Source organism: Erithacus rubecula (genome assembly GCF_903797595.1).
Source record: "Erithacus rubecula genome assembly, chromosome: 2".
Lineage (NCBI taxonomy): Eukaryota > Metazoa > Chordata > Aves > Passeriformes > Muscicapidae > Erithacus > Erithacus rubecula.
In genome coordinates this window covers 57810151-57824463 of record NC_136685.1, presented here as the reverse complement: position 1 = coordinate 57824463, position 14313 = coordinate 57810151, and the positions used below count along the sequence as shown (strand labels likewise).

The following is a 14313-nucleotide window of genomic DNA, read 5'->3' as shown; positions in this document are numbered from 1 at the left end:
TCAAGTCACATTCTACTGATTCTACAAGCCTTCTCTGTTTTAGCAGGTGATACTGTTTTTAAATGCCTCTGAGCTTTTCTAATTTGGAGGAAAATATGAGTGTGACAGGGAATGGTGCCCATCAAAGAGGAAGAGGTTATGTGGAAGCTGAAGCAGTAAAGTTCTCAGAGAAGAACAAGAAAAGAAAGACAACTTTCAAGAGGTCTGAAAAATAAAGGGAAGATAATTTCATGAGGAACTGTGTAGGCACATTCAAAATAGTTAACTAAAATATACTCTGCATTACAGCATGAATTGGGCACCAGCCTCTTTGGATTTTAGTAACCTGAGAGCCTAAGGAGTTAATTTTTTTTCTGCTTTTTTTACTGTTTTTCTGCCCCACTGTGAGTTATTTTTTTAGTGTCAGATCTACATTGACACTTACATCAAAAAGTCTGTGATTTAACTTGATAGATCAGCTACTGTGAGGGGGTAGGGGTGGGTAACTGACCCTACTATTGAGATATATGATGCTTATTTAGAGAAATGACATATATTCTTGATGAGATATACAGACACAAACTGCAAACTTCTGATTCAAGGTTACTTACAAAAAAAGTAGAAAAATAAGCTTTTTTTTTTTCTTTCTTTTTTTTTTTTCAGTTCTGCCCTCCTTTTTCTTAAGATAGAAAATAAAGAGTTTTCAACATTAGAAGTACTATCTACTGAGGATGACTCAGGGAACAGATGACCTGTGATACCACTTGACACTTACATGGGAACAATTCAGCAGGGGTAATGGTTCTGGTTAGGTGGTGATGGAATTTAGAGTTCTTGTTTGTGTCTACACAGGTACAACTTCAGTTCATACTTACAGAAGATGCCACTCCTGAGATTAGGAGGTTCCCCATTGCTTCATGTAATCCTTCAAAAAGATGATTTGTGGGAAATAATGCTCTCCTGATGTGTTTTTCTGATCCTAACTGTTTGAAAGAGAGTCAATAATATCTTAGGTGAAAAGTCAATGCTTCTTAAGCCACGCCTGATGACAGAGGAACATGCTTCAGTGTGGTTGGATGGAAATTCTACATTATCTCTTTCAAGGGAAAATGCTGCTTTGCTGAAAGAATTTCAGAAAAATGAGCGGTTTAATTTAAGTGAATTATTTGCTAATAAATCCCAAGTGCAATAAGAAATATCTACTTTACTATGAAAATAATTATAAACATTGATTTTTTTCAGTCAGAAGCTACTTTTTCTTATGAGTAGTAATGATAAACTATAAAATGAAACATTTCAGTTGAACACTTCAGTTGAAGTTTTGGCTGTTTCTTTTTGCAAAAAAAAAAAAAAAAAAAAAATCCTTTGCCTCTGAAACTGTTCTGCAATTTGGTGAGATTTTGTTTTTGAGGCTACAAAAACAATTTCAATACCAAATGTTTATGGATATGGAGATTATTTGCTGCCTAGCCCTTCTTTCTAACAACGTCTTGTTATCTCTCTCAGAAAGTTTACAAATAGGCAAATTTCTCTGCATTTCTTTTTGACAGAGAGAAGTTTGGTATCCTGACTAGAGATTTATAATTTGCTGATTTTTTTTAAACAGGCTCCTTTGTGAAGAACTGTGTCATGATGCTTAACTTACAGTTTTCAATAGCAAAAATAGCAGAAAAAAAAAAATAAGAGACGATGCATGGATACCAAAAAACTGGAGTGATAAGTGATCTTCATCAAGCTCTGGAGTTTGGGTGAGGCTACCAATGTAAATCAGATACTGAGATTTTTTTTTTCCTGATAGAACAGACTGTAACAGCAGGGATTTTTGGTCTCCTGTTAGTCTGCACACTTACCCAAGTTGTGTGAAGAGATCTTGGCTTTTGTTGTAGAAGTTGAATGGACTTCTCCTGGTTGACCACCATCTCACAAACTTGAAGAAAGCTGCTCAGGCAGGTAACAACCTAAATAAACGTCTAGCTATATTACATAATATGTGGCACTTTTGTTTATTTAGTTTTAGTTTTTCCTCCCTTGCCATTAAGATGGTGCATCCAACCATATTACTTAGCTAGAAACAGTTGACTTCTGTCAAAGTATCATGTGGTAATACTTTTTTAGTGAATTATACAGCCATCATGCCAGGCCATTGGAGGGAGTAGCTCTGATTGCACTGTAGCTTTCTAATATGACCAAATGAAAAAAGGAGACTTAGAAGAAGGTTGATGTGGCCCTCTCTAAAATTACTCAGGCCATTTGCAAGTCCTTTGCAATTTCAGTTGCAACTACCTACAACTACCTATAGTTATTCATTAATCAGATACTTATAAATGTGCAAGGAATTGAGAGGGACCTTCACTCTGTAGGCAGCCCACCTGCAAGAACCTGTAATTAGGGCTGCCATGTTTCTAAAGGTGTCAGACCTGCTGAGCACATGCACCCCAGTGGATTAGAGTTATAAGAAACTGCAAACCCTAGACAAATATAAAATAATCTTGAAATACATCCAGAACAAACACAGCATGTCTGGGAAAACTCATTTTTTCCAAAGTGTCCCTTACAGTGATGCTTTATATTGGGAATTACAGACGAAACTAGTAGTATTGTACTAGCATCTTGAATCCTGCCATTTCATGCAATGAGACAAAGAAGACTTGTGAATCAGACAAGTGAATCACTGTTGTTATGTGAGAATTTGAATTGATCTTGTTAGCCACTGGGTTAGCAGGAAAACACATGGCAGTTTCCAGTAGGGCGACATGTCCTACACCTAGACAGGGAGAACAAAGAAATGCCTTCAATTCTGTCTGTTTTGTATTTGGTATTTGTAAAAATTAAAATAATTTTCCAAAACTTGGTAGGAGCTTTTCATGTTCATTTTATCCCCAAATTGTTGTTAATTGTGGCTGTTTAGCAGGTATGTATTAATATCAATGTAATGCTTCTGAACCTGCTTTGGATGACCCTGTTGTAGGCAATGGTGAACAGGTTGTAGATCAGTTTTGATATTTAAGCCCCTTTCTGATTCTTCAGCAGAATGGAAATTGGGCTTGTGATTCCTTCCACAGCACTTCTGCAATACAGTTTTTATTACAAATGATGCCACTTTAGTCAGGATAGACACAAGCAAACTATAAGCTCAGAATTGCCCATTGTAATCAAATTGGCTATTTTCCAAACAATTCACAGTCTCTCTCCCAGTGTGACCTTTCAGAGCCCTGCACTCAGCAAAAGAGGGGTATATTGCCTTTCATGCACTTGTGTTCATTTTCAGGAGAACGCCAGGATTATTGTTCAAATTCTGTACAATTACACCTGAGCACCTCATTGTTTTTGGGTTGGGGGGGGTGGCACACACAAAAGAGTCGGGTTGACATTTGGTGCAGAGCTGTGTCTGGCCTCACACACAGCAGGGCAGACACAGAAAACACTAAAAGCACACTCTGCAATAAATACGTGACAAATTGAATGCCTGGATAGAGAATGGATGCTGCCCTATTTGTCTGGTTATTCTTGCCAGCCTGTGTTGATGCTTTCCAGAGGTGTAATTGGACATAATGCATGTGTTGAGCAGGCAGTGGGGACAGATGGGACAAAGAGGATAACTTATTTTAGGTGTTACCTAAACAGGTAAAAGAGCAAATGAGATCTGGAGTTAGGGATCCTTTAAGTTGGGGCATTTGGGCTCTAGACTGTTTCCCACTGTCCTGGTTTCTCCTCCAGCATTATAGCTGTTCTTAGAAACCTTTGGGTTTATATAAATACTTTAGGAAAAATCCAAACAATGATAGATTACCCAGCAGAAATTTATTTACATGAAAACTCTTGCTAAGCATATTTTTTCCTGAGATAACATCTGCTTTGAAAATACCACACAATATAATCTCAGATGTAAAAGTAGCAGCCTCACCCTGTTTTTTTTTCTTTTTTTTGACACCAGGAGATGCATAACTTGCTGACAGTATATGGTTGATAGCTGTATCAGTCAATCCTAAATAGTCTATAAATCCATGTACAGTGTAAAATATCATTGATTTATGTAATTGGGAATTTTTAACAATACAGCTTTTTGTAACTATGTTTGTTTTTCCCTATTCAGAACCATCTTCCCTGTGAATTTGGAAGCAGTTTCTGATTGTACAGAGCCACTGTGTATTCCATCCTCGTGCTTCCCTGGAGTGTAAGTTATGATATATCAGCATTGTCTTTGAGGTCTACCAAATCTGTGGATATGCAATACACTGAAGTGTGGAGATAAAATGAAATTGAAAGGATTCATGAATAAAATGTAAGTGGATGATACTTCAAACTAAAGCACAAATACTGTATTGTCTAAATTGAAAGAAATAGCTCATTTTGCTCAAGTATGAGCAGTAGCAGTAACAAAAAGCCAGGATTATTGAGGTCTTTGGTCTGGGACTCAGCTGTTATCTGAGAGTGGTATACAGAGCTGCTGGAATACTTTCTTTCCACATGATGGTTGCAGATGAACTTTGGTGAAGGAAATAAATACTGTACTGGGTGTATAGAGAGTCTTATAGATCTGTGTGAGAAACTTTACCAACTTTAAGCAATCCCCACAACTTGCAGCACTTACAGAAATAAATAATGCTTTCAATCCAAAATTAATGATAAATGGAAGGAGCTATTCTGCCCCTGGCATTGTCAATTTCCTCTTCCTTTTCAGGAGCCTGATTATTCACACTTAGTATATAAACATACTGCATGAGGTAAATGGGTACCAAGGCTAGTGCTGGTTTTGAACATAGATCATCATTTTACTTACTCCCTTACATCATTTAACTCTGTTCTGGTGACCCTGGGACCTGGTAATACACACTGCAACCAATAACCATAACTCCATGATCCGTATAGAATACGTGAAGGATGGTGGCAAGTATGTAATTTATTACCTTCTGTAGTGCTGTGTTATTATTATGTGACTGTTATAGCATTCATAGTTTGACAGATTCCTATTAGCCAGTCAGTCAGAGTATGTAGTGTATTATTTTACCAATACCTGATGCATATCAATAAAGTGGGTGAACACTGCTATAAAAGAACAGCTGTCTTGCTTGGATGTTGTAATCTCCCATTCTGAGTTCTCACCTGAAGCATCAGTTTAAGCTGACTGTTACTTTTGTAAGGCTTAGAAAAGTCTGGGTAACTTTCTTCCCTCTTTGTCCCGAAGACTTGAAAAGGTGTGTCAATACAGTACAAGGGGTTATTTTCACTGTATTACCATTCCAGCAGTGGAAGCAAAATTCACGAGAAATCTTGTACTGTGAGACAACCTGTTCTCACAAGATTTCCAGCCCATTAACTCAAGAATCAGATTGTTTGGATTAGGTTTGCACAAACAGCCAAGCTTTTCAGGTCCTTATCCAAAAGGCATTGAACCAAATCTTTTGAGGTTTCCCCACATACTTAATATATTATGCAAATATTTACTATATGCAGAGAGGAGAGCAAGATGGGAAAAATCTCCTTGTCCATGACAAGCAGAATTAGCTATTGCTGGATGAGTAAAGGTATCATGATTTCTGCTGCCTGGATAAAAACATCAAGGAGAGGATGCATAGACAGAAAGTGTCACAGGACTGAGGGTGACTAAGAGGAAGTCTGAAGCTGGAAAGCAGTGACTTGCTGGAAGGTGGGGAGAGAAGATGGCCATGAAACAGTCTCTCAAATTATGGAGAATACAGAGATAATAAAATAAAAGGATATGAGCAGGGGTAGCTGTGATTCTGGAGAGGGGAGCTGGATAATACAACCCCTGCCCCTGCATGTGGCCAGAGCTCAGTCACAACTAGTGGTCCTGTGGGGGCCACAGCAGAGCTGAGTTTGGGGGTATCAGTCCTGCAAGGGACTCATGCTGCTGCTGTTCTCCTGGGGGCAGAAGAGCTGCCTGCAGACTTACATCCCTGCTTGTATGCTTCATCCTCCTGCATTTCTGAGAGACAAAGCTTAGATCAGCTAGTGATGCTTATTTCAGGATTGTGAAGTGTGATGTTCTGATCAGATGCAATACATCTAAAGAGTATCAATCAAAATTTAAGAAAATACATAGGAAAAAATGCAACTTATTCAGAATTTTTCCTGTTATTTCTGTTGCACAGGCAACCTGAAACATGCTGTATACAATTCAACCATGCTGTCTGTTTTTACTAGGAATGTAATCAATATGATCTTACAAATTTTAATCAAGGTCTATGAAACAATATATGCTATTATATAGATTCTTACCTAATGCTTTGCAGCAGTGTTAACAAGCTGATAGGAAGCATATATCTTTAAGAAACACTCTGACTGTGAAAAGACCATGATTTCTGCCTCACCCAAAGTGTGACTGGCAGTACCATAGACAAAAGGGACTGTGTATAAGGTGGTCCTACTGCTCCTGAGGGGTAATATAATTATAAAGTACCAGTAGAGCTGTGTCCCTTCACAATTTCATGAATGGTCAAGCAAATAAAGCATGGTACTTTGTGTTAGTTCATGAGAAACTGCTAAGCAAAGATGTAATAATCAAAAACTGTTGTGGGGCTCTTTTTTTGATGTGACTAAAGATTTCTGCAGACACTGAAACTGCAGGTGGAAGGAAAACAGAATAGTATGAAGTCATGGGAAGGAGTGGAACTGGGGCTTGCAATTCTGGTTAGCTGACCTGAGCTTCTCTCCACCTAGCTTTTGACATTTATATAGTAATAATTTAAGGATTACCTTCACTGTAGAGTTTCTTTGTACTCTGTAGAGAGAAAAAGGCAATTTTAGGGAGCGAATTTTTTTTTTTACTGGTTTTAGGTGTATTCTATAGGATAAACTGATTTGGGACCTCATATTTATTATTCTCATAAATGAATATAAGGTTCAGAAAAAGTGACTAAACATGGTGATGTCTAATCAGAAGAATATTTCCCTCTCCCTCACCAATGATGTTAACATTCTATTCATTGTGTCTTGCATCAGCTGTGATATCACAATATGTTTTGCATGAAGGTACTCAAATTTTTGAAATAAACTCACAAGACATGCTTTGTTTTCTGGTCAGCCTAACAAACTGCCCAAGGACATGTGGAATCGCCATCCCTGGAAGTGTTCAAAAATGTGTGGATATGACACTTGGGGATATGGTTTAGTGGTGCACATGGTGTGCTAGGTTAATGGTTGGACTCAATGATCAAAGGTGTTTTCCAGCCTTAATTGTTCTATGAATCAATGATTTTGTTACTTTTTATAAGCTTTATTAACCTTGAGTGACTGGCAGAAAATAGGCAAGTTGCCCTGTCTTCTTCCATAGTATTTAAAAATGTCTTTAAGAGGAACATGCATGGGATTTTCCTCTACATAATTTTCTTCCACATCTTTGATACCGATCAAAACATTGTTCCTCAGTGGCACACCACTGGGTTTGCATTTAGATCCCACTCCAGGAAAACTAAGGGGAGATGTGGAAAGAAGAGTGGTAAATAATTATCACTGTGTCTTCAGTGAATCCATGTGCAAAATGAGGCACCACTGGGTGGGACAGTGCTGTCAATGGGATTGGTGGTGCCACTCCAGAGAGGTTGAACTGCCTCTTCTATAGACATGGTAGCTCACAGACATTGCTTTCAGAAAGGATTTTAGCACAGAAAACCTACTGGAGTAGCTATTTAGGGTCCCTGACCATCCTGTATATGGAATGGCTTCACTGCCAACAACTCTGCTATTTTTATGGAGCTTACTGTGTCTTAGTTGTCTGTTCTGCAGCTCCACAGACAGTCAAGACACAGCTTTCAGCAGTGAAGCTGAGCTAGATAGCTCACATGAGTGTGGTGCTCTAGACTAAGGAGGTGGACAGACTTTAAAATACTAAAATTTGTCCCAGTGATGTGCCATTAATATTAAGTGTGCCTTACAAAGCACAAGCCCACAGTAAATAGAAAGGGGTCTGTTCAATCATCAAATGAAGTCCTCCAAAATCTCAGAAAAACACGTATGATAATATTTCCATTATAGAAAGAATCAGCTCTATCTTAAAAGTATGATCTTCTGCTGTTCCACTCTCTGCTTTTTTGTTTGTTTGTTTTGCTTTTTTTTTTTTCTGACACAGAAGGTGCAGATGCCTTTAACGAGTCATGAGAAAGTGCAGTTACTCAGAAAATTTTCCACTTCTAACTCATGATCTCTAAATGTCACTATTGCTGAGTGCTTGGAGGAGTTTTCAGGTCTGGGTAAACTCTAGCTGGAAGCAAATAATTAAAGCAGCCTTAAATCATACATTAAATATCCTCAGCCAAACAGCAGATACTCCTCACTATTTTTTACTGACCATTTTATTCAACTCCATCACTTTATCCACTCAGCACTAGGCTTTTGAGTTTCTCTTTGAAGATGCCTGAAACTTTTCCCTGACTGCATGGAGACACTAATTTAGGATTAGTTAATGCTGAGGCTAAGTATCTATTTGTAGATACTGAAATATTTAACACAGACATTTCAAGGTGGGTCTCTGATTCTTCCTCTTTTTCATTTGGTACTGTTCATAAATGTTGAGGAAAGCAAGGATGGATAAACTGAGTCTAGATTTTTCAGTCTTCATAATAAAGATTAATGTTTCAACCAAGCCAGAACTGGTGCACAGCAGTAATCTGGTACTTAATTGCTTGTTCCTATTGCAAAATGTATGTCTTAGATCTAAGGAGAGCTTCTTCCTCTGTGTGGAAACATGCACCTCAAAAGTGAAAACTAAAATATGTAGTTTTCTCTAAAATAGTTCTTTATACTTTTCTTCCCCCAAGAGATTTTCTGTGCTGAAGAGTTCAGCTAAAAGTGAAACTTTGTTTTTGTTGAAGAAGAAGGCAATATTTATTCTGAATCAGTACAATAGCCCTCCTCTCATGGGAAGCATTCAGGGCCAAATGTCGTGTCCATGATACGATGCTGAGTAGAAATTACAGGGCTGTGGCTCACATAACATACCCTTTCCACTAACCAAAATGAAACATGTCATTGTGGAAGGATAAATGGCAATCTTTGGCTGTCATGCACTAGGATCTTATTATAGACACAGAGATAATGAAACTAATGTATCCTGAGGCAGTGTTGCTTAAAAGAGTATCAGAACAGGAGAATGTGTGCTGAATTTCATTTACTGAGACTTTTTTCTGATGTGTTTGGGGCTAAATTTTGGTGTACTATATGGAGCCTTAGTCCTTCAGAAGTGAAGTGTGTTTGGACAGCTGGCAAAAGGATAACTCTCCCCATGGTTTGCCCACCTATTTCTGAAGCTTAATATTTTTTTTTAATTTTTTTTTTCTGTCAGGAAATGTATTCATGCTTATGTGATGCTTTTTATCATCAATCAGTCCTTCACTGAGATAGTAGAAAGGTAGTCTGGGAGGACTTGAACCCCAAGTTTTCTACAAAATTATTATATGTGTTAAGCAAGTACTAAAGAGGATGGCAACAGCTGATCCAGAAATTCATAAGGCCAACTGGTGCAATTTTTGAAGATTATCAGATCAGATGACAAAAATGAAGCTCCTCTTATAACTTATCAAGAGTATATATGTTTGGTTTTAGGTACATTCTTGGGTATGAGATATTGCCTTGTGCCTGTTCCTCCTGGTAGACTGGTGCTTTCCCTGTTCCAGTTAGGACACCCACATTTATTTCATGACTCTGTGTGCAAGCAATCTGTAGGCTGGACTTCAGTGTCTGAGTGGGCCCACCATCTCTGTCAGCAGCTGAAATAGCTTTTTGTTGTGTACAGGAAGCATGTTAATCCTCATAATTAGCACAATTATGGGCTCTATAAGGTGAAGAGGTTTCAAACACCTTTTAATTTTATCTGTGATATTTTCTTAATTTTTATTTCCACCTCTATTTCCTCTCACAGTAGCTACTCAACATAACTTCCTACTCATGCTTCAAATGCTGTGGTGTCACTGAGAGTTGTAAAAGGAACAAAACATTCTGAAAGGTAAATTCTAATATGGAGAAGCTATCTTGGGAGAGTATTTTTTTAATTAATCCAGGAAAATAGCCTGAGACATTTAGAAGGGGATACACCTTATTCTGCTGAAACTTTGATGGTTTTGTGATTCCAAGAGTTATTTAAAAACTATATAAAGCCTTATGCCCATTGGTCTATGTGGCATTTACTATCTACATTAGGCTGCTACTCAGAATCATCATCAAGGACTGAATGCTGTTATTCTGGGCACACTTCAAATATATAAAAGGTGACTCCTGTCTTCAGAGTTTAAGCTTTCAATCTGACTGGCTTACTAGCATGTTTTAACAGTCCTGTCTCTGGCATGCTGATTGGTGGCCTTGATCAAATCACTTAGCCTTTTACTTGCTTAAAAAAACCTCTCCTGCACTTGAATGCATGATAAGTCAATAGAGTCACTCACGTATGCAGAGGAGGTGTGTAGGACTGAAAACTCTGGCCATGAAAGCAAAATCCCCTTCCTGAGGAGCCTTTTCTGCTTTACCTCCTGGCTGAGCTGCTTGGGTAAGAGCTTTTCCATCCATTTATATCAAAGTGAATAATTCTAAAACTCTCCACTTCTGAACCCCAGTATTTAAGCTACCTGATTTCTTTGGGTTGATTCTGATTTGGGGGAAAGCATAAAGAGGAGTTCAAGTAGCATATCTGACTGGATGACAAGTTTGATTAGATGGCATGGATGTCAGCAAGGTTGGAGCAGACTGAGCTGCAAACCTCTGAAGTCAGTCTATCTGTTCCTAGAGAGACCTGTTAAGACATACTGCCTTAATCCTTTTATCTCTAGAGTCTGAGCAACATTCTTGGCAGTAAAAACTGGAGTAGGCTGGTTCTTGTCTCTGCAGACTGATACCCTTAAAAATTTCAGAAAACCACACTGACTCTTCTGGGTGGAAGGTCAAAACTGGCCTATTGCTGTCATTTCGATGTTGTTTTTAAAAAGATTTCAAGAAAGGAGGATATTTGGGTAGAGATGAGGAACAGAATAAAGGTGCAGAAGAAAGGATTAGAAACATAAGGAGCTGAAAGCACTTGGTTTGAGTAGCAAATGCTCAAAACCAAGAATGAGCAGCAGTGGAAATGGCAATTGTGGAAGGCAATCTCCTATTTGATGAGGAAGGAACATATGTGATGGGAAGATGTGAGCCATGAAGCAGATCAGATGACTGCAGCAGATGAGCTGTGAATAAGGTGGAGTTGAGGAAGAGAGCTGCTGGGAATCCTAGGTGGAAGAAAATATAGTGTCAGAACTCTGGAGGAGTGTCTGGGTGAGAATGCATAAACATTTAGAAATGGGGGAAGAAAAGATGGAATAGAAGTCAGTCAGCACTTGGATGTTGAAAAGAGTAAGAATACTACAGTAAGTAAAAAAAAAAACAAAACTCCACCTTGCTTCTTTAGGAGAGGCTTCTCATAAATATACCTGTCCACAGAGTTGATAGCTACTTATATATTTTATCTCTGTGTTTTACAGTGTTGGCCTTGTAATCCATTTTTCTTCACAAGCCAGTAAAGACCTGACTTCTGCAGCAGTACAATGTAGTTTGAAAGAGGCCTCTGAGGACAAAGGCTAAAAGCATCTTCAATGAATTTCAGCACATTATGTACTTATAGGCAACTCTTATTCTTCACAGATATTTGTCTAATTGCAGTTATTTATTAATCTAAAATGTAAAGTGTCCAAGAAGACATTGGACATTGGCAATTTAAGCCATTCTCTCAACCTTCTCTGAAGGTTCATCCAAAACACACCCTGAGTGTTTGTCATTTGTCAAGGATCCAATAATTGGCAGGAAAGGATGGCTTTGGGCACATATGTTCCTTTCCTCCCTCTCTCCCAAGCATTGTGATCTTGCTTAGCCTTGTACTGTCATGTCAGCTTCTTCTGTACTTGCTAGGGTTCATCTTGTATCTTGTGATGGCGCTGCAGAAGGTATTCTTGTCACCTTGGGCATTTTCCACTCTTTTCTCGTGCTGACTGCTGTTTCCATGGAAGTCTGTGATGTGTTTTATTCAAAGTGTAATTTGTAGAATGTTTGCTTAGAACAGAGGAGAGGAAAAATAACTTTTCCAAGGCAGAGTGAAAAAAATTATACTCTAAATTAAAAAAAAAAAAAGTCACCCTCTCTCTAAACCTTAATCCTCAGCTCTACTGTATGCCAAATTAATACCATTCACTTTAGGACTGAAGTGTTCAATGACAACACGAAGGAAAACATGTCAGGTCTCAAACCCAGAACATCAAATATTTCTACTTTTCCTAATTATCACCCAGCCTTACTAAAAAAACAGATGGAACCACTTTCAAAGCTTTGTGTGTGTGCCTGTGTGTGTGCATATGTATATCTGTCTTACGAATGGCTCATTCAAATCAAACTTGGGATTCTAGTCAAGACAGCAGCTTCACTGCCTGAACCAGCTTGTTTCTGTACACTGATCATTACCAAAAAGAAGAAGAACTGCAATCAAGTTGCATTCAACTCCAAAGAAAAAGAATAAACCTCACACTTTCCAATAACAGCCCACCATGCCATACTTGCCTGTGTAACAAACATATGGAAAGGCACATACCCTGGACTTGATTCTGATTGTAATTTCACAACTAACTCCAGCATCTGTAGCTTGACTAATGCAGCTAAAAGCTCAACCAACCTCTTCCCTTTCCCCTTATTCTTATTACAAGGCTGCAGGATGGAAGTTTATGCACAACAGGTGGAGAGATGCATCTGCTTATGCAGGTATGTGCAGCACAAGCTGTAGGTGCCCAGGAGCACCACCACACTCCACATTCTCACAACTTGTGGTGGATTATCCAAAGGCAGTACTGCCTACACCCATTCCTTCAGCTCAGCCATGCTGAGAGCATTTTAAATGTTGCAGAGGCATAATTCTGGTCTTTTCCAAGACTTTGCAGTGCTGTTCATTACTATGAAGTGTCAGGAATTCAAAGGGAGAAACGTGAGAACAAAAGTAGGTGCCTCCAGCTTGCAGTAGCAGTGCTGCTAATTGGGACACTTGCAAAACAATGTCATATGTGTTACTGACTTTTACTAACCACCAGAAACACCTCCAGAAAAATATAAAATGCTTATCTGATTTTTTTCCCACCAGCTTACAGCTGTTTTATGGAGGCTGCCTCTCTTGTCCCTTAGAATAGGTATTGTCCTAAAGTATTTACAGACAAAAGTGTTCTTCTAGGACCCCTCACACTGGGACACAGACATTAAGGAAAAATAAAACAAAGGAATCCCAGATGCAGTGGAAACAACAGTTAAAAGGCAAGAAGGTAACATATGTGCTTCTCTGCCTTGCTCCAACTGGGTGACACACTAATAGGTTTCTTATTCTGCTTTCTTCTGCTAAGAGCCTAGAAGACATATGTCAGTTTTCCACCTTAACTGTGCATTTTCTATTTTGTTTGGATTTATGTCATAACCTTAATGGGATTTAAATGGAATTTTTATATGTGAATAATACCCTGCATTAATGCAAGATCTTTAGGTTGCTGTGCTACCAGCTTGATTTGCATAAAGGTTTTTAAATATGAAAGAAGAATAGCCAGGCTATTGTAGATGGCAACGTGAAAAAACCCACACTGGCACAATAGTAAGAGGAGAAGACAACTCCCCCAAGACATTGACTTGTGAAAGGGTTAATTCTCTGGCTTTTAGGTACAACTGGGTGTGAGAGAAGAGCCCAGAGGTCATGCTAGTCATGAATATTTAGTTGCTGGAGGGTCTAGGTTGGATTAAATGGTGAAGCTGGAAGGTCAATGCCATAGGTTTATACTTTATTATAAAACATTTTATGTTCTACTGTCCTCTCTGTGTTCTGTAAATGTAAATTGTCTGTCAATGAATGGCTCACACACTGATGCTACACACACCCCACACAATGGGGTGCAGAAGTGTTTGTTTCCTTTAAGTATGTTGTAGATTTTGAGATACCATCTATAAATAATAAACACAATAAGGTGTCTCACATTGAAAAGCATGGCATTATGCAAGTACATATTACATATGTTTAATATACATTACATTGTCTTCCTATTTCCAAGTCCTTGTTTACCCTTGAGTATATCAAGTAGGAGTAGGTGAATACTTGTTCCTTTGGTATTGTTTTTTCTTCAGAAGATTAATCTGGGGCACAGAGAGTTCTGAAGAGTCTTCCTGACAATTTTTTGGCAGTAGCACTGCAGCTCTTACTCTTAGTTCTTTGACTGAAACCTTTGCCTTAAACTTTTGCCTTTTTCATCCATTGATTTTCCAAGCCTCAGCTGTGTGTGAGCAGTTCTGAGTTACTTATGGTTGTGCAGTCAGGGAACTTTCCTCCTGGCATGTTAT

The 14313-nt window shown here is 38.5% G+C and overlaps 1 long non-coding RNA gene across 1 annotated transcript in view; it reads left to right on the top strand.

The window, feature by feature from the left end:
* The first annotated feature begins 1609 nt into the window (after positions 1-1609).
* Positions 1610-14313, top strand: part of LOC306798652 — a 34869-nt gene continuing 22165 nt past the window's right edge. Inside the window, exons 1-2 of the long non-coding RNA XR_013773428.1 lie at positions 1610-1727; positions 4073-4261. This is a non-coding gene — a long non-coding RNA (uncharacterized lncRNA). The remainder of the gene's footprint in view (positions 1728-4072; positions 4262-14313) is intronic.